This window comes from Lepisosteus platostomus, chromosome 23 (assembly GCF_059453375.1).
Source record: "Lepisosteus platostomus isolate fLepPlt1 chromosome 23, fLepPlt1.hap1, whole genome shotgun sequence".
NCBI classification, from domain to species: Eukaryota; Metazoa; Chordata; class Actinopteri; order Semionotiformes; family Lepisosteidae; genus Lepisosteus; species Lepisosteus platostomus.
Genome location: NC_142633.1, coordinates 16,448,870 through 16,469,482, shown reverse-complemented (window position 1 = coordinate 16,469,482; position 20,613 = coordinate 16,448,870).

Sequence of the window (20,613 nt, the reverse complement as noted above, 5' to 3'; positions counted from 1 at the left end):
AATTAACCCCTGAAAAAATAAAAAAAAAGACTCCCCTTTGCCTTGGGCACTGTGTGCAGCATGTAGCTTTTCCTTTGTGAAGGAATATCCCAGGAATGGGCTGCTAGCTGCTGTTTATTTTCCCAGACCCCTTCTTCCCATGTTATTTCTCAATTAGCGAGCCTGCTGCTGTGCCAGAGCCCATTGCCAGCTCTTTAAGAGTGACAGCTTCAGGGAAATTAGCTCTGTTATGAGAAGGTTTGCGGTCCAGGCATCACGCTGGGACGGACATTTAGCTACAACATCAAATCTTTATTACAGCTTGATTAACCTGTGAGGAGCTGCTGCAGAGGAACGCCAGGATGCCTGGCACATTTTTGAGAACAGAGGACAGAGGCTGGGAGCACAGCTACCGTTTCAGTTGGCAAGGCACAAATCAGCTAGAGATGAGACGCCAAGTGTGTTTAAGTTCAGATAATGCCTCTGCAGGTTTATCAGATGCTGGTTTCTTCCCTGGCCTGCCTGTGCAAACCTTGTGCCAGCTTTGTCTGCGGTCATGCAGGGAGCTCTGTGATGCACAGAACATGAACGCTGCAGGGTGCATTGGAATGGAATTACACCGGGCACTGGTGTGAGATTTTAAATGGGTGAGCGCGGTCCCAGTTTTCAGCTTGGCATATCCACTGGTGTCTCACGTCCTGCCCATGCTCCCAGATGAGCCTGTGATGTTTCGCTCTCTGAAACCCAGGGCAGTGTGCTCAGCACTTGCACGCACTTCTGTGGTTTATTTTCAAGGGCAAACGCGGCCGACAGCCTTGCTGTTGTTTTGAAGCCCGCCTGTGGACTCTGATTGTTACTTGCGCCGGTGCCGATTTTAATTAAGGACATAAACCTGTCTGCCAGACGTCCCTTTACAAATCTCGTGCCGGGAAAATGAATCAGTGCCCGCTCTGCGGTGGGTGAGGGTTCTTTAGAGCCCTTTGTTCATCCAGTGACGAATGTCATGACAGTAACCTGATACAAACGCAGCAGGTCGGTTCAGCTGGGTGCATTATAATGAACTTATCTGTGTGAGATAACTGACAGCAGGGGAGGCATAACCACTAACTGGACCCTGTCGTGATTCTCTGGGTCTGCAAGAATCCAGGACCTTTACCTTTCAGTCAAACTCATGTTAGTGAACAACAGCGATCAAGCTCCATCCTCCAAAACCAGGCCCGGCGTGCCTGGCAAAACACACTCTCAGAAATCAATACATCCCCACCTTCCAAGAAGGGGCACTTGTTTCCTGTTAATGCTGTCCTAATGTGAATTAAAGGCTGCACTGGTCCTCCAGGGCCGGATTGCCCTCTCTAACACTGCCCCCTCAGTGCATTACAGTGTTATTTTTAGAGCGAGAGACAGCCGAGGAAGGAGCGTGACACCATCAATTCACGACCAGAGCCCCTTTACGCTGAGCACTTCCAAGAAGAGGAAGCCCGCGCTCTCATCTATAATGATAAGCTAATGCTATGGATAATGCCTGCGATGTGTTTGTGTAATTCATGGGGACAGGATCAAGTTTGCAGCAACAGGGAGAGAAACTGTGAAAAATACAGTGATATTGTAAATAATAAAAGCAGAGTCTGCAAAATGTTTTCTGGCATGCGGTCTGGTATCAAGAATTTCTGCAGTTCTGTTCTCTGTGTTACTTCTCTCATTGTTGGAGCTGAAACTGGACCAAAAGGTTAAATACTAAGCATTTTGTTTTACATGTTCCAGGACCTGTGCAGGTTTTATGAGTGTTTGCAGATGTGCTTGAGCTCGTTGCCTCTGTTGCAGCGATATGGCTGAGCTATAGAGAGCAAAGTGAACCTACAGGAGTCCAGCACATTTTTGAATGGCAGGACACTTCATCTCTTGAGCGAGGCATTGTCATTTGGGGATGACACATGCTTGTGGTTAAGATCATATACCACGTGGTTCATGGGTTCTAAGAAATATAGTTCTCTATAAGATGTAGTGTTGGGAATCCAGCTGTCTTTTGTCCTTTGTCTGTCCTGGGCAAAACAACATAGATCAATTGTGTTCGGTGTGCAGTTTTAATGAAAGGTTTTTGCTGTTGAATCTGTCATTAAACCTAATAGACCTAATTTTGCATTGATTGATTGATAAATTGGTTGGTTTCTGTCATGGTTGGATAAGTATCTATCTCAGGCACATCTACAGTGAGAGGTAAAAGTATTCGCCCCCTTTTTGTTGAATTTTGTTGAATTGCAAATGATACTGTATATGCACTCACCCTCTGACACCTACTGTAAATACTCTGTGAAACCTGTCAAAGGGCTTAACCTTTCTCAAACTGAGTCCAAGGATATTTTTATATTGAACACACAATAGTACAGTAAATAAAAAGCACCCTTTTCTCAGTGACAATTTCCAAGACAAACACACAGTATAGTGGTGTCGAACAGCAGCGAATTACTGTAACACAGAAAGTGCCCTTTCAGCCCAGCTGGAGGGATTAATCTTGCGCAGAGCTGCTGAGTCAGTGGGGATGTGCGTGAGAGCTGAACTGCTATCCTCAGCCTCTGTTGGCCTGTCCAGTGTGTTCAGCCCAGTGCCCTGTGGCTCTGTATGTGACCCACACCTGTCACAGGGGGCATTGCTCGTGCCAGGGATACACCCAGGTGTCGAAACTGGAGTCATTGTTTGGTGCAGCAACAGAGCTGAAGTGTAGATTCTAATATATGACACAAACCCGGACAGCTGGTCTCTCTTTTTCAGACCTGCCATGCAGGAAGATATATTAAGTCATTATTGCTGCTGTCTTCTTTCTCTGGCTTATCTTATAATTGTAGTAATGGGAGGAAAGCCAGGCCATAAAAGGGCAATCATTAACAGAATCTGTTTACAATGCCTGCTCTCTGGCTCCTGTAATTATATTGCACAATATTTCTGTTGTATGACATCTTGTCCAATAATAACCTTTCTTTAAACTCACTTGACAGGTCACCGTATTTTATGTTATTTTACACCCTGAAGGAGACACAAGGACAATTTAGTAAGACACCAGTTTAACCGATCTAACTTTTTAAAATCCCAAATTTTCCCAAAGCAAAGCTAGAAAATGCAGGAGTGTTAGCAGGACAGTGAAATTTAAAAGGCAGTGATCTATGCAGGTTTGATTATACAAATGGTAGGCTGCTCAGCTCAGAAAACTGACCATTATTATTGTTCTACAAACCAGAACAGGGGATACAGAAACAGTTGGTCTGCTGTACAGGAAAAAGCAGCTACATTCAGTGTGACTGAGATTCAGCCTTTTCAAGAAAGCTGATTTTGGGTGGACAGACTAATATCTGATGCCTCCGTCTCCTGGGCTTTCAACAGTCACCCCCATTTCATATGCTCTTGGCCCCAATTTAGCCTGAGAATTTTTAAAGGATAACTTTTATTTAGTTTAATTTTCACCTTTTGGAATAAAGCAAAGTCTTTTTCCTCGGGAGAATGATTCCCATTTCCCTGATCAGATTGGAAATAACTGTCTCCCACCTCACACAGCACATTTCCACAGACAGCAGGCACACACTATTTTAATGGCTGCCTTTTGCAAACTTCAATGCCTCTCACTAATGAGAATTCATCCCTGATGAGACCTACACTTTTTTACAATCCTTTCCCTCTTAGGAATTTGAAAAAAGAGAAATCAGCTTCCTCTGTGTTGCCGTCGCCATCTTATAATTTTTAGGATTTTTCCTTGTGTGCGACGCCCTGTATGTATATTGGTAAACAGTGTAGTCCCAGCAACATTAGTCACTGACAAACCACACAAGTTTGGTTATGAAGTGTGGAATTGCTCTGAATCCTGGAGTCACACCAATAAACAAAAATAAGCATGCAGATTATTCTGCTTTCCGAGCAACATGCATACAGTAGTGTGTAAAACATTTATGGAATCTCGGGGGGCTCATGAGATGCCTTATAAGTTTGTTTAGAAGCATATAAACTACCACGTCATAACAGTCTTCACAGTTTAGGCATTTTGTTCTAGCCTATCAGTTCATCCCTGACAGAGCTGTACTTCTTCAAAAAGCAGTCTTTGATGAACAGTGAATGATGTTACAACATACAGGTGAGAAATGATAGGAGCCCTTTCAGCCCATCTGGCTGATCAGTTAGTTGATCAGTTTTATCGGTGAGTAAGAATTAACTACGAGTCTGTTAGATTTGATCGGTAATTGCAATGCACGGGCTTCTATGACACCTCATATTGGCCTCCGAATGTTTTTTCAAGATTCTCTTTCAAGATTGCAAAATTCTGATCAATGTGAATTAAAGGGGCTAACTGACAAGCTTGGTCTCGTCCCTGCAAAGCTAAACTGTATTAATAATGACACGTAAATTACAATATATGCAGTATATTGAAATTTTCTATGGTATTTAAGACGTTTTCACAACAGTGTTTAGAAACCCTTCTTTTTATAGACCGTAGTGTTGTGACTAGACAAAGAGGCAATTAGTAGTGAATATCCACTCTTGCGTCAGAGGAACAATATTACAGTACATAATACTCTGTAGACGTATCTGTGTATGGAGAAACATACCACTGTATTTGTCTAGTCTCAGATGAGTTATCTTTTGTTACTATCCTTATAGCTCGTGAAGGTCCTGGATGTGGCTCCTTCATTTTGGCTCTGTACAGTTAGTTTGTGGTCGCATTTACCCAGAGAACTGCAGCCCTTTTCCAAGAGACACACTGCAAGGTTGTGGCCAGGTCTAAAAACAGATGCACCAAAACAAGGTCCTCCTGAGCTTCCCTTTGAAAGTGAAGCTGCCTGTGGAGGTCTGCATGCAGAACCATTACTATCAATAAACACAGTCTAGGTGGTCAAGCCATAGTGAAACAAACCAAGATATTTTTAAAGGGATCTTTGGGCCAAAACCCAAATTTGAATACTTTAGCACATGTCCACACCACTGCATTTCAGAAATGGAATTAAAATATTTACAGTGTGTTTATAAATATTCCAAATGAGACACCGGTTCCAATGCATAGAAAGGGGAACAAAATACTTCTTTTTTTTAATGAAATGTTAGAGGCAACACTTGTGTAAGACATATTGTTTCCGGTGATAGAAAAGAACAGTGAGGCAGTTTGGAGGTCACACACTTTGGAGAAGCACAAATGATTTCAGTTTGGCTGTTAACATAGTTGAGCTTCATCTGAAACACAAGCGCAGTGATTTTCATTCATCAGAATGTCTGCACTTATGTTTTTCAAGGCACTGGGATCCAAAGAAGACTGCAGAAATTGAGTGTCTGTGCCAAAAAAGTATAGGAAATGATGACTTCATTAAAAAACAAAATAATCAGTCTTTCACAGTGTTTCGCTGTCGAGTTGATCAGTTCCCAGAGACTAAACTGCTGTCTCCACCTGTTTCTTCTTTAAGACTCGGCTTCTCTTTAAGAGCTCCCTCATTCTGTCATCTGACGCTTTGCTGGCTCCACTCTGTCTTGCAGGAGAGCTAATGCCAGTTGGAGGAGCAGCACATCTCTCACTGACATCACAGCAAGTCTGCACATGCTCAGTAGGTCACAGAAGTCACTACTTTCCAGTTATTTACCAGGGCACCTCAGGCCTATCAGGTGAACAGTGCCACATGGGGAAGTCAGCATGTGACCTGAACCAGGCTCACCCTAGCGGTATCTGGAACATAGAACTCAACCCTATGACCATTCTTTTCTCTTAATTATGCCAACAAACTGACAAAAGGACAGTTGCAATTGTGACAGCTCCACTGCACATCAGATGAGACAAAGAAGTGAGAAACTGCTTCACCAATTGAATCTAAGGGAAACTTTATGGTGGGGTAGATTGAGCAAACTCAGAGGGAAGGTCTGCCAACATACAATAGTTAACAACACATTTGCATTTACAAAGTATGATGGGATTCATGAGCAAAACATCAGGACTTTGATTTGTCATCTCATACGAAGGGCTAACACCTCCGACAGCAAAAGTTCTGGGTCACCACCCAAGGAGTGGGGGAGGGATTGGTTTGTCAGCTGTGGTTGAAGGAAAGAGCTCCACCTACTGGTTCAGAAGCAGCGTGGTTTACATTGCAGGTCTGCCATCCTGGTACTGATCTGACTCAGATCGGCTGAATGTGCGAGACCTGATGAGATCAACATGGCCAGATGATCGTGCCACTGTCGTCCCACATGCAGAATGAAATGAGTACAGACAACACAAATACCCAAGCTGACACTCTAAAAAAACCCAGTGTCCCACACTTAATGAAAAGTGAAAGCTGTCCTTGTCCAAACTTTCTGATGAAGGGATGTCTGTTCATTTCAGAGTACTTCTCCTCAAGCAAACAGTTGAGCTTGTGCATTGAAGAGCAGCTCAACAGAAGTGGAGTTTGCTGTTTGACTGTTTAATATTAATGTCTGGTGCTGACAGGACAGCTGATCACTTGCTTATGAGAGCACAGGAAATCCAATATTTACCGCCTTAAACTGCCAAATTGTGCAGCAGTTAAGAGTAGTAAAATAAACACAGTCCTGTGCCGTGTATCATATTGGTTTTAATTGAATTAGCGTCAATCAAGGAGTTTTTTTTTACTGCAGTTAACAACAAAGGGGGAGCAATTTTATTTTAAAAAACAGAATTCTTCAGATTTTACAAAACCTGGATACCGGATTTTCTTGCTTACAGCAGATACTGTAAAGTTTTAAGATTGTTAGTTATGTCAAACAGTACACATTGCACAAAAATGCTCTCTTTCTGGTTCCCCAGTGGAACATTTTTATAGAGCTTCAGGGAGCAGGAGAAAGTACAGTACAGTTTGGTACAGTATGTTTATCTCATATGAACAAATGGCACTTCCAGTGCAGTTCCAGGTCACCTTACTGGGGGGACTGGTTAGGCACTTCTGGTCCTCACCTCCAGCTACCCTAACAACAACCAAGAGTGCAGCTCCAGAAAACAACACACAGCACACAAACACTTCCCTTCTAGTCTCAGTTCGAAGAGAAGTCACATCTGAAAAGGCAGAAGCGGAAAATAAGTATTCCTTTGCAATAAAGCTCTTGTTTACAAGTGCTATGAATTGAGAGTGTATGGTATGTGCTAAAGTGGCTTTATGGGTGCAAATTGAATTGGCTTTGCTTGATGACCACATCTGGTGTTCAGGATTGACAGCCCCAGAAGTACAGTTTTGGAAACTGAACTACACAGTAAAGGAAACAATAATTAAAGTTTTCCAACAAATGTGTCAGCCATCTGACAAATGGTTACAGATGTATATGCACCTCATTTGCATTAACCCTTGCCTAGTCCTTCCAGATACATGTTTTTTTAGCTACAGCAATACACCAAAAGGATCCCTCACGTTTGTCAGTGTAGTTTGTGAAAGACTTTTTGTTTGAGTGAGTAAGCAGCTTTTTTTCCTAGTGGAAAAAGACTTCCTTCGTAGCGTTAAATTCAATTTCCCTCAATGCACTTATTTAAATTGTTCCTTGACAGATGACAGCCTTAACATGATTTTCCTTTCCAAATTCAACTGCAGACGGAAAGGAAGTGGCCCCAGAGCCACAATACTGCACTAAAAGAACTAACTGACCTTGCATGTGGGATCAGGGAAAGAGTTTCCTCTTCTATTATGCTGCTCTATAAAAGAAATAAGACACATAGAGTAGTAGTTCATCCCTGGGGAGAAATTAAAAACAGACAAGAGCCAAAATTCTGTCACCATGCCAGAATTTTACTTGGGCTAAAATGAATAGATGTTAATTAGCAAAACCATAAATGAAGGTCACAGGCAATCGAGGGTAATTATGAAAGCTAGGCTATGTCCTTGTTTTGGCACAGTTCACAGAAATCCAGATTTATTGTACATTAAATTTCATTTTATTGCTAGAATAAAATCTACAGATGCATACTACTGAAGAACAACTGCAGAGGTGTAATTCTGTTAAGTCTTTCAATCCCCCTCTAGAATAGCTGGGAAACCACTCTCACATTTCTACAATAGAGATTTCAGCATCAGCTACAGGTTATTTCTTACTAAGATCCCCCATGGCTGGTTCACCTGTAGTAATAACATAATCTGTTCTGCCCACCCTTGGCACTTCAGAGCTTTGAAGGCAGTTACCAGCCTTGTCCCTGAGTGGACCTGAGAATTAAGTTCCTAATCTGCAAAAACAAGAAGTTGCATAGTACATATACAGTACATCACACAACAGCTGTTCCTGGGAACTAGAAGAACTTTGTTAGAAGAAAGTTCTGTACAGTAAGATTTTTTCTTTAACATTTAAGCACTTACATTTCCTTAACTGAAGAAGCAAAGGGAATGTTTGTTGTCAAGTAAGGAATTTGGCCTCTGCATACTTTTTACCCCTTAAAGAGCCTTCTGTTGTTTGCTCTGTTCCTGCTGGGGCAGTAGCATGTTAAGGTCTGCTGGCTACATCATGCATAGTCCGTCTCAGAGCTCTCACGCTCACGGCGATGCACCTGGGTAAAAACAGCAGAAAGCACAGTCACATGTCAGAAGGTAGAGAGGTGTGATACAGCGTGATAAATCCATAAAGCACTGGACAGCTGTGCAGTAAGCAGCAGACAGATTCACCCAGCTTGTGTGTTTGTGGTTTTAGTCCAGTTATTTATGCGACTGATGCTTTTATCTAATTTAGGTGAGGTAATTTTCCAAAGGGTACAACAGCACTGTCTCACCAGGGGATTGAACCCACAGCCGTCCAGGTGCACATCCACAACTCTAACTACTGCTCCACAGTGTCTACTGCGTCCAGCCTTCTCTGTTTTAACAAGGTTACCCTGATCTCCCATACGCACACTTGGTCTTTTCTTCTGGGGCTGGCTAGCGACAAATAGGTTTGTGCTTTGCAATGAATATCTATTTGACTTGTGTGTCTTGGCACGCATTTTTTCTGCTCCTGCTGCTTACAGCACCAAAGTCCTTGTGTGAAGCCAAAGACCCAACCAATCCACTTCTGAATCTCACAGTTTCCGTGCTGGGACAGCCTGGTCCCCTGCGACTGAAACCATACCACTAGCTGTGCAATTTGACACCCACGCGTTACTCCAGTCTCAGAAAAAAAAAAGCCAAATGTCTTTTTTTGTCTTAAGCTTAGGCAGTAATTTTAATCGCAAGATGCAGGATGTGCTTAAAATCTGCAAAGACGTCTCCTTGATAATCACGTAATTACATTTGGAGCTAATGAATAAACAGGCATCAGGCTGATGCTGATAAGCACACTCAACATTTGTTACATTTTCTGGGGAGAACAGCAGAGTGTTATTTGGACTATGCAAAGATATGTTATTAAAGCAATGTATCTTTAAGTGCAAAAAGAGGGAACATACAGTATACAGTACAGTACTAAGAGAGCTGCAGTATGTGGTAACCAATCAATCAATAAGACTTATGGCTTTCTTTCTAAGAATAGAAATGGTGGGTACAGCTGATGAGTCATTGCTATATCAATTCCAGATTAACAGAAACCACACCCTGTTTTAAAGCAAACAGTGGAACAGATTGACCGACATCACTGGCCTTCCATTATGAACAACTGGCAAGTTGTGAAGACAAGCCCCTGGTATTTTTTTATTATTGTTAAGGGAGGAATAAGCCATTTTCACTTTCAGGTTTAGATTTTCAAGGACATGATGCTGCCCTTCCTGCTCACTAGTCACTGTAATGACTAATGCAAGTACAGAGGTTTTACAGGTTACTGTGATACATTTTACTTTTATTGTGGTTTGAAATCCACTCATCAATGCTGATTCTTTCTAACCCTCAAATATAAAAATAGCACTGCAGTCCCCCTTTAAGAGCTCAGTTGATATGAAAAACAAGGGGCACCAAGTTGGGGAAAATGGTCCTATACTATGGAATATATGGGAATTTCTCTTCCTATGAATTTACAGTTTTTTTATTTGAATTGCAAATTAAAGGTGCATTTGCTTCATGGGTTTTCCCCTCGGCTCTAATAGGTCGGATTGAGTACAGACGGATAAAGAAAGATGCCCCTGTCATCATTCTGCACTTCTCTTCTTAGTGCCTGGTGCTTTAATGGAAATGAACTGGGCCTCAGACTGCCTCAGAAAGACCTGGCACACCAGAAGAGCCCTGTGTCAAGAGTGCTAAATTCTTTCCAGTAATGGTGACGAACTGGAGTACGCAGACAATATAATGTTGGAGCCTCGTATCCATGTAGGACCTCATCTGTCTTTATTCAGCCGTGCATTGTTCTCTGCAGTTGGCAGAATTACCTTACTGGAGGCAATCTGCAAAAGCAATCAAAATTCTAATGCGGTGCCACCTTTGAATTCCATTGATGTTGCTCGGTCGTTCTTCTCAGTCTCAAGGATAAATTATGTTATTATAGAAAGGTCGCCCACTGCTAAGCTCGTTCAAGGGATGAGGCAGTGGGAGGTGTGTGAATTCTTTTTTGAATTGAATTGAGAGAAAGGAACTGGCTAAAATACTCCTGCGTCACTAGGGAATGTACAACACCTGTGGAGGATATTTTGTATTAAGGATAAGACATAATCGCCTTTGGGCCAAAAAATTTAATTCTGTCCACATCCAATTAAGCCCTGCTGGCACTAGGAGAAATGTGTAGACAATCCTTGTGAGCTTTTGAGTTCAAATAAATATGGGACTCGTTTATTAACTTGATTTAATATTGCACCCGATGACTCTATTGATTGGTGTATTTTATTGAGAGCACATGCAATCAGCATGCTATTCAGAACTCTGACTAATATATTAAAAGAATAATAGTGTCTCCGGCATCTTTGCTGTTTTAGCAAGGTGTGAAGGTGTGCTGGCTCTCAGGAAAGATAATACGAAACCTGAACTCCATAGGAGTGAAAACTGTGGCAAATAGCTCGTCTATTATTTCTTTTGAGTGAAAGGAGACACCGACAGTCAGGACGCCGTTGTGAAGCCGATGCTGTTGGGTCTCTCCTGGACCCGCTGGTAGGCGGGCTTCCGGGCATCAATCTCCCAATGCTGAGCCAGGAATAGCGGGATCTCCAGGCTTAAATAATGACCGACAAACAGGGGGTAGGTGCACGTAATAAAGTAAAATACGAAAGGGTTGGAGCCCCCTTAAGAGGAGGGATGACGATCGTGACACCTGCACTTGCAACAGGTAGTAGGAGAGCAGCTGTGCTGTCTGAATTGAAGACATACAAGAAACGAGCTGCAGTACAGATTGCTTAAGACCTTAAGAAATGTTGCTTCGAAATTGGTAGCATTGGCAAAACAACCTTACTAATATGCAAGAAGAAGCAGTTGACTTTGAGCTTTTAAATGCATTTTAAATGCGCTGTGATGAGATCGGTATTTGTTTTACTCTCACTGTACGTTGTATAGCTCAGATACCGTTTTTAATTATCGTTTTATTTTTTTTCCTTGGCTTCACATCATGCAATGATAAAGGCCTGGTGATGCCTGCACTGTAAATTTTAATGAAAAACTGAAGGTCTTATTTCACTTTAATAAGTCTCTCCTCGATGCTCTCTCAGCAGGGCTAAAAACACTGCAAGTGAAAAAAAAGGTGTCTGTGAAACTAATTACCACAGTGAAGCACACACTTTGAGATCCCACACAATGTTTTTATACAGCTGATAGTAATGATGCTCGAGGCAACTGCAGTTCTACAGCTCTTCTCTAATGAGCAGTGAGTGAGCCGTGGGGCCATCTGGACGTTGAGCTCAGGGGCTGTAAGTCATGTTTTTGCACGATGCAGTCTTTGACATACTGTCTATGCGCTTGCTCGTACCAAAAGTGCACAAGCACAGATTTCAAACCACAAACCCAACCCGCTCAGCTGCGCAATCGTGACCATAACCACCAGCAGGCTCTGTGTTCACCTGCTGGAGGGGAAAAAATCAGTTAATGCCTTCATTATAACTGTCTCTAAACAAGCAACGTTATCAATGTTGTTATAAACAGTTACTGTATAATTGCTCTATTACCCCTAACCTTAGAGTGAGGGTTAGGTGTGTGGTTCAGTATTAGAGTTTTGTTACTAACATGCAGTGCAATTAAACTAAAGCTGAGGTTAGCTATCATCACATTTCACATTTCACATTATCAGAGCTATTATATCACTCAATTAATACTTATATTTTATTGCTTCAATATATGTTCTCTAAATAACATTTTGTCTTATTTTACTGCAAAGCAGATGATCCATCCGTTTAAGGAGTAATACAAACTAAAGAGATTTACAATGGTGATGATTATGATGATGGTCAAGATGAAGTGGATGCTTCTTATTTTTTACAACCCCTAAATTAAAGTGTGACCTAAAAATAAAACAAGGCACGTTTGTTACCACTCAGCAAAGGAGTGGGATTCTTCCAGAAAAAGGCTTTCAATTAGGAAATCTGTGAGCTATCAAAGGTTACAGTCTTTATCCAGTCAAAAGGTAATATCAGTAAACAGACATGTCGGGGACAGACATTTCGTTGCTTAGAATAACATTTTTCTATTTCAAAGTGTTTTAATGTAATCAAATTTAGACCAAAGTTATCTTTTTACAAATGAAGAAATTCTTAGGTTTGGCAAAAGAATACATGGTCACAACAAATGTCCTGAAAAAGCATTTTAATGAAATTCAGGTTTGTGAAGGAAGAGTCTGACATATCTATACCTGTATCCAGTCAGTACATTTCCCATAAAAAACACATTCTGAGAAAAATAAATGGGGCACAGGAGCAATGCTGCTGGATTTCTGTCTTACAGAGACTGGGAGAAAGAGGAGTTTTAAATGGAAAGCTCTGTGTAAGAACATAACATAGCTTTGCAACACAGGCATAAAAATTACAGGCGTTTCCTCCGAGTAATTAATGACTGGATTATGGCTGAGTGACTCCCAGGTGCTTGAGTATTTGGGGCGTATTCTACACTCATTAAAATATTTTCCTGGAATATGTTAGCCATCTTAAAGATGCTTAATTTGCAAACGAGTGAGAACATTTGTTTTCAAGCCCTGTTCTTTCTGAGCTAAGCAGGGGGCAGGGCTGAGGCCTGACTGTTGTGCCTTCTTCATGTGCAGCACGCTGGAAGCCAAGGGCTGAAGGAGAAAGTGATCAAGCCGAGATGTGCGTCGAACCTCCCTCTGTGAAATGTTTAATAGGCCATACAGTAAACATCTTAATTCAATCTCCCAGCTTGGCCTGAAGGAAAGGAAGCTGGGATTAGATTTACAGCTATCCCTTATAACAGCTAAAGAACTGTTTGGAGAGACGTTGCTAGGGAGAAAGTCAGGCCTGAAACATTTACCATGGTATTGATGGAACAGAGCACAGCCCATGCTGTCACAGGCTTGTGGGGTTAGTCTGAGCTCCTCTTCCTCAAACCCACCAGGTTCTGAACCTGGGCTATGGATGCCCTAAAACCCAATTGCTTAGATTAGGAGTCCCTTTAGAACACCTCTGTATTTATATGTGTAGCCGAAAGCCGAACCTACAGTTCGGTTTGTGAAAAAGAAGGCTATTGACTCAAAACTGTTTCGACAGAGAGACACTTTTGGATTGCCTCTGCGACCCCTGGTGAACTGTGTTTCTTAATAAGCAGCTGCAACATTCAGTTCGAGGAATAGAAGAGGGAGCTGGCAGATCTGGACAAAGAGACAAGCTGTGCTCTGAGTTTTTAAAGAAAACCATCTTGTTTGCTTATCTTTCATCTCCTGGGTCCGTTAATTTCACAATCTCCCACCACACTCTCTCCTTCGGAGAGGCAAGGTTAGGTGGCTTACAGATCTGACCACAATCTGTATTAAGGCATCAGAACATGGCCCTGAGTGCTGTGCATGTTGCAGAAGAAGAACTGATATGTCAGACTTGGGACTAAATTGTGCAGGAAAGTGAGCACTTTCCAGTCAAAAATGGCAGGAGCTGGTCTGAGTTCATTACAGGGTGGGACGATGGAAGGCCAGACTTTAAATACCATTTTTGAACACTTTAAAAATACAGTGGGAACTAAGAACACACACACTCGTGGACACGCATAGCTGAGTTTGCTGGATGTCCTGTCCAAAAGCTATGCCCATTGCCACCATCAGGCAAATTCTCAAAATTGCATTAGTCAGTAAATATATGGATGAGATTAAGAGATCTAGGTTCAGCATTATCAGATCCTGTAATGCGAACAGCATTTTCGAGAATTAGGTACAGCTTGAGCAGACAGTAAAGTCTCTGCAGTCTAAGTGAAGTTTGAAAACAGCTGAGCAATGAAGAATGACTTCAATAGAGCAGCAAGAAAGCAATTTAGTCACTTAGCCATATAAATGAATACAGGAGTACAGAGATGGATGGATGGTAAGTAGTTTCTTTAATGCTGTAGGATAAGTTCATTTTAGAAGGCAATAAGGAAATACTAGAGTTGACAGCTGTACTCCAATTCACACATGATCCCACACTTTGCTATAACTGTTTTCTTGTATGAAGAGTATTTTTGCTTTTATATTTTAATCTATCTGAATTCTCCAGAGCATATGTAATGTGTGTAAGTACACCTCTATTCCAAATATGATATATCCAGAGTACATACTACATATATAGCATGATACATCACTCTCAGCCTTTCCCAGCTCTGCATTAAGGGTACCAGAAGGTTTTAATTCAGTTTACAATTTGTTTCTGTAAAGGTAATCCAAGAGCCAGACAACCTCTGTGCATAGAAAGAAATGTTGTTTCTGGCAAACTTTCCTCTTTTTCCAGACTCTTAAAAAAAAAAAACACTTGTGGTGAAGTAGGCATTCCAGAGCATTCTCTTCTGCCGGTGTTTGTTGTCAACACGAAGTTCAGAGCGAAAAATTAACACTTAACTGACCACTGGTGTCCTGGGTAGAGTCCTGAGTTTGAGTCACCTTTGCTGACTTCAGTCTGTGTTTCTGTTTCATTCTTACTTTATCACAGCTACTGTAGAACATATCTGATAGGATACCTGCTCCCTGCTTGGTTTTCCCTTCTGGAAAAGATCTGCACCATTTCATTCAACACAAACGGACAACCTGCTGACCACAGGGAAGTTTGTGTAATACTGAGAGCTGACAGGTGCTTTCGAAGACGTGATGTCCAGCCTGCCTGCACCTCTTTCTGTTAAAGAGAACCCGGGAGAGTATTAGCTAAAGACATTGTTCCCTCCTGTGTAGAAGGATGGTGTTATGTGGAGTTATCAGGGTGAAGAGAGAGGAAATATCCAAAGAATGAGTCACCGATCAACAACAGGTCACCGACAGAAGCTGTGAATGGTTTCTAACGTAGTTGAGAGTAATGTCAGTTTCCTACTGATGTGATGAATAGTGTTGGGGAAATAGTTCTCTGTGCCGGCCGTAAAATCTAGGCCATTTCAAGCCAGCGAATTGTGCAATGCCTCTTTATCTGCCGAGTGTCTATTACAGCTTCCAATCTGGTCATCTCTACTAAACACCCTTCCTGAGACTGCAGGCTCTGTATCGAGATGTGCACGTTGCTGCAGGAAAAAAGAAAGTCAGTCACTTACTACTTACTAGGAAACGTGTGAGAGTCTGGAAAGTCTTCTTTTAGTTCCCTGGCTGTGAAAGAAAGAATTGCGTGTGCTTTCAGCTGACTGTTTGTCCCTGCGATCTCCTCCTGCTTCCAGCCCACGATTCATAGTGGAGTCCAGTCCTGCCACCTTCGGCTAGCCACCACTTTCCAAAGTGATTAATCAGAGTAAGTGACACGTCACACAAGGCCTTATGGCTTCAGTGAGACACTGTTTCCCATGGCGATGAAGCATTAGGTGTCTTGTACCAGTTGCTGGAACTGGTTAGCTTTTACGTCAAGATTTCATGTAAATCTTAAAGTGATCCTTTTGAGTGAAAAAAGAGAAAGAAGAAACTTATGCAGTACGTGTAATTCTTCAATCCCATCTTTCTGCAGCCCTGCTGTCAACCTTATGTGTAATTACACACAGATTCAACACTACATGTTTGTAAGAAGTTGGTGAAAATGGGAGAGACTCTATAATGTGTGATAGGAAGAAAGATATAGCAGACAAATAGAACTTGAACAAAAAAAGTTATTTAATTGTTATTTTTATTTTCCATATGCCACCCTCTGTATTTTGTCTTTCTGTTTCTTTGAAAAGGGAATATTATGACTCTCAACATCACTACAATAGAGCATAAAAAATCAGAGAGAAGGGCATGACTTGTCCAAACTCAAGCCAAGCTAGAGATCAAGCAGTTCACCAAGACCCTCCAGCCAGGCCTCTGCAGCATCACATGACTGGTGTCCCAGGTACTGTATCTGCAACCCGATGCCACTGTCAGGGCTCCTCTGCTGTTGTTTTCGGGATGTGATGAATTGTTCTGTAAGTCAACGTGAAAAAAACCAGGCTGGTGATAGTTCCATCGGTGTCCATGACAAATGAGGGCGTAGGGAGCTATCACTCACTTCCAGCACAGCAGGCTCTTGGCCAGCCCGGCCGCATCGATAATTTTCCACAGCTGAGGGGATTCAAAAAACAAGACGCAACCACATCTCCCGCAGAAAAACGGAGGCTGACACATTCTTTTACATAGCGGGGGGTGGGGGCTTTGTAACACCGTGTACTTAAAAGCACGTAGAGGAAAAATGTGCCCACAAAGCAGCAGTGGATCAGTACAGTGAGTGACTGCAGTGCAAGAATAATTTTTTATAATAAAATTAGTTGGCAAATAAGAGGATGGTCATTAAGCCCATCTAGTAGCTAATAGAGCCCAGAATCTCATCCAGCCCTTTTTTGAGAGAAGCCAAGTTACTAGCTTCAACAACATGACATGACATGACCATGACCGTGGCATGACCTTGTTCCAGATTCCCACCACCCTTTGTGTAAAGATATGGCTCCTGTTCTCTGTTCCTAAAGCGATTCCACTTACGGGAGGCCACTGACACTACACACTGAAGCACTTTTGCAGCACGTCTCACCCATTTGTCTGGAGACTGTCAAACAACCATATAGCAGTTTCAGTAGTCGGGAAGAAATCTCCTTATTCACATCTTCTGTCAGATGTAAAACGTGTTTTAAACTGCAGAGTATTCAATCAGTAACAGTTTAAATCCAGGTGCTATTCACAGATTTTGAAACCACTGTAAATGAACTCTCCCACACCTTAATAAATAGTTGTAAATAGTTGCATGGAATTGGACTTGTGTTTTTTAAGTTTCTGTTCATCTGACCTTTTTGTGGATATAAAAATACAGTTAAGAACAAATCCATACCATATTTCAACACCTTCCCAAATCCTCTTTGCTGACAGGTACCCACGTATGCGTTCCCACCAGCAGGACCCCTAGAGTAAAATGGGACAGTGTTGGATTGATACTGTGCACTCCAGGTCCAGTCACTCCCAGCACCATGAATCTGAGCAACAGGGAGCCACCTTAAATCATTTTCAGACACTTCAGGGTCCAGCACGGCAGAGGAGGGAATCTGGGAGTTCCCAACACCTCGCCTGTGGACAAACCCGCCCACCAGGTCCCTCACCCCTGCTGTGAGATCCCAGGGCTGAAGTCATCATTGAACTCTTCCGAAATGTGTAGAAAGGTGCCTACAGCTCCCACAAGCACAGGCTTTATGCTACTGACAACTAGACACGCCTCATAGGACAATGTCTGTGAGGGGTCAAGAAAATGTAAGTGGATCGTTGAACGATTAGGGTTTTCAGAAGCCAAATTTATGTCACCCCAAACAGTATTCCAGGAAATTGCTTCATCTGTTACATTCAGATCCCTATTCCAAATAATAATGTAACAGGGCTCAGTGGCACTAAGCCTGTTACAGGAACAGCTGCCAAAGTTTGCATGAAGACTCTAACAGAAAAACATAAACAGAAGAGACCAATGCCTTTATTTTGTTGTTGATATTCTGCAGATTTTGCATTGGGTGAGTAGACAGCCTCACCGCTCAGGGGGCACCATAGGCCTGCATTGCAGAACAGCAGTGGACATCACTAAGAACATGTCTTCTAAACAAAAAAACGTTTCATGAAACAGAATCAGGGTAAATGCAAGAGGGTCAGGTGTCACAGGATGAGGTAACAGAGAAAGAAATGCAAACCTCCAAGATCTGGGATCAAGATCTCAAGAATGACCATAGCACAACAAACGAAACTGCACTGATACTGTCCTGTGCAGCTAAATCACCCTCCACAAGGGAATCTGGCACACATAACAAGCTCTTATCTTAATCCTTGGAAACCAAATGTGCTATTCCAGCGTCAGAGTCACTCAGCATCTCTCCCCAGACAGAAGTGAACTCCCCTACACCAAAGGGCCAGGCCTCCACAGCACAAGAGAATTCAATGCTCTCCAGGTTCCAAGAATTGATGTCTCTTTCCGTACCAGGCTCATCGCCAAAGAAGCGCTGTTAAGGCATCCCCTATTTCCCTACTTTTAATATTATTGTGCTATGTAACATTTGCTGATGTAGCAAAACAACTGTGATCTGCCTTCCTCTTATCCACTGCATTAGCAGGCAAGAGTGTATCTGCATGTGATCCTCCTAAAGAACTGCCAGGTTTTTAAAATCATAGTGCACATCGGTCATTAAATCAAATCTATTTTAATGGTACATGCAGCTGCTTTGAAAAGGGGAGAAAAATCCCTATTGGGGCATTCTTTGTTAAATACAGTTTGGCTAATTTTTTTGAGTGAACAATGTAAGCTTAACCCACTGTTTAGCACATTTGTATGTTTTCTTTACCAACACGGCAGGTCTTCCCCGCGGTACCCAGATGAGTATTTCACAGCAGAGCTGGTGCAGGTTGGCGTGAAAGAGGCTCAGAACATCTGGAGTGTGTGTGTGTATCTGGCTATCCCTAAGCAACCTTCCAGCAAAGCCTGTTAAATCTTCATTTTAACATCCTGTCGGGAGTTTGTCACATAATACATTGTTACAGAAATTAATCATATCTGGCTTAGGGGGATAGTTTTTTCTTCAAATGACTGGAAAATGTAAGTCGAATAGTACATAAATTTCTTATAGGGATAAGCTGGTATCTTTCCTTCTTGGTTTTCCATTCCATTGCATTCTTGACATAGTTTGTATTTTATTTTACACATTCTTCTCCTGTTCTGCACAGGAGTATATAGTGCAGTTTCTAGTTTTTTACACAGAGCTATTTCCAACACCGTTCAATGCTTCACCAAAATAGGCATAAATAAATGTAGCTCTCTGCTGTAGTTCCTTTATTCTGTCATAATTACACGCACAATATAAAATGTACATCTGACACAGTTTATTAGGAATTGATGGTAGATGTGTGTTTCCTGGAACAACTTTAAAACATGAAAAGTTGAATTGGAAAATACTACATTCCATATTTGGACAAGTGAAATTGTGTTTTGAAATTCATTTCTACTGTTCATCCTCTTCTGACCTTAAATGTATTTCTTTTTGTTGTTTTTACTTATTATTTCTTAAATTAATTGAGAACAAAATTATCTTTTTCAATAACTTTATTGGTCATATACAATTTCTTGTATTAGGAATTTGACTTTTCACATACCCCAACTTGCTCTCCATGAGACACACAGAGAGGGAGAGAAGCTGGGGGTCAGAGCACATTGTCAGCCATTTATACGGCGCCCCTGAAGCAGTTGGGGTTAAGGGCCTTGCTCAGGGGCCCACTGGAGTAGGATTCCTCTACTGACCACAGAATACAAACCAACAACGTTCCAGCTACAGGCACAGATCCTGAGCCACAGCGCTACTGCACCACCAAATTAGGAAGCTTGGTCCTTGACATTGGGCCAAAAAATACAATTTAACAAAATCAGGAAAGGAAACAAAAGTTCAATTTATATGCGCATTAACAAGATAGATTATTTGGTTACGTTGTATAAAAAAATCCTGCATAAAAAAATAATCAGATTTAATGGGATTGATTGTTGTTGATACTCTGTAGAAAACAATTCAATATATTGGTAAAGTGAATACCAATTATCAGATATGTTTTGACCAATTGAGCTTTAATTTACTGGGAATAAAGTTAATTTCTGTATAAAATTAATTTCCCTATCAAGTTGTGTCAAAGTAGATAATAATTATTGTAATACAAATCTTATTTATAAGCATTTTCATGGTTTGTATCTTAGAAATACAGAAAAATCACACCATACAGTAACGACACTGTGGTCAGGAGCTCTGAGTATGGGTGCCTATCTTCCAGACGCACAGTGGAGTGTTACAGTGACTTTCCATCATTGAAGAAATGTACTGGAACTGTATGCCTTGCCTAACTGCTCTCTTCATCTCCACTGCCTGCGCTGTCTACATTTTTGTCACTATTTTGTCTCTTTTCAGACAGCTCCTGGCGTTGGCAGCACTCCTGAAATATTCATCCTTGGATCCACAGCCAAGGCAGAGCCGTGACTCTGACAGGCATGCTCACCACGGCCTGACTCACATTCCACACATGGCTTGGTACCATTTTAATCCCGGGCCCTTCTGCCCCACTTAAATTGCTTTTGTTTCTGTTCCATGCTGTGGTTCAATTACTCGGAGTTTTGTTGCTTTTGAGTCTATCTTGGGATATTTCGCCTTTTTGCTCAGCTTAGTATCTTGTCCAGTGTGGGCGTTGTAAGAGGACCCGGGGAAG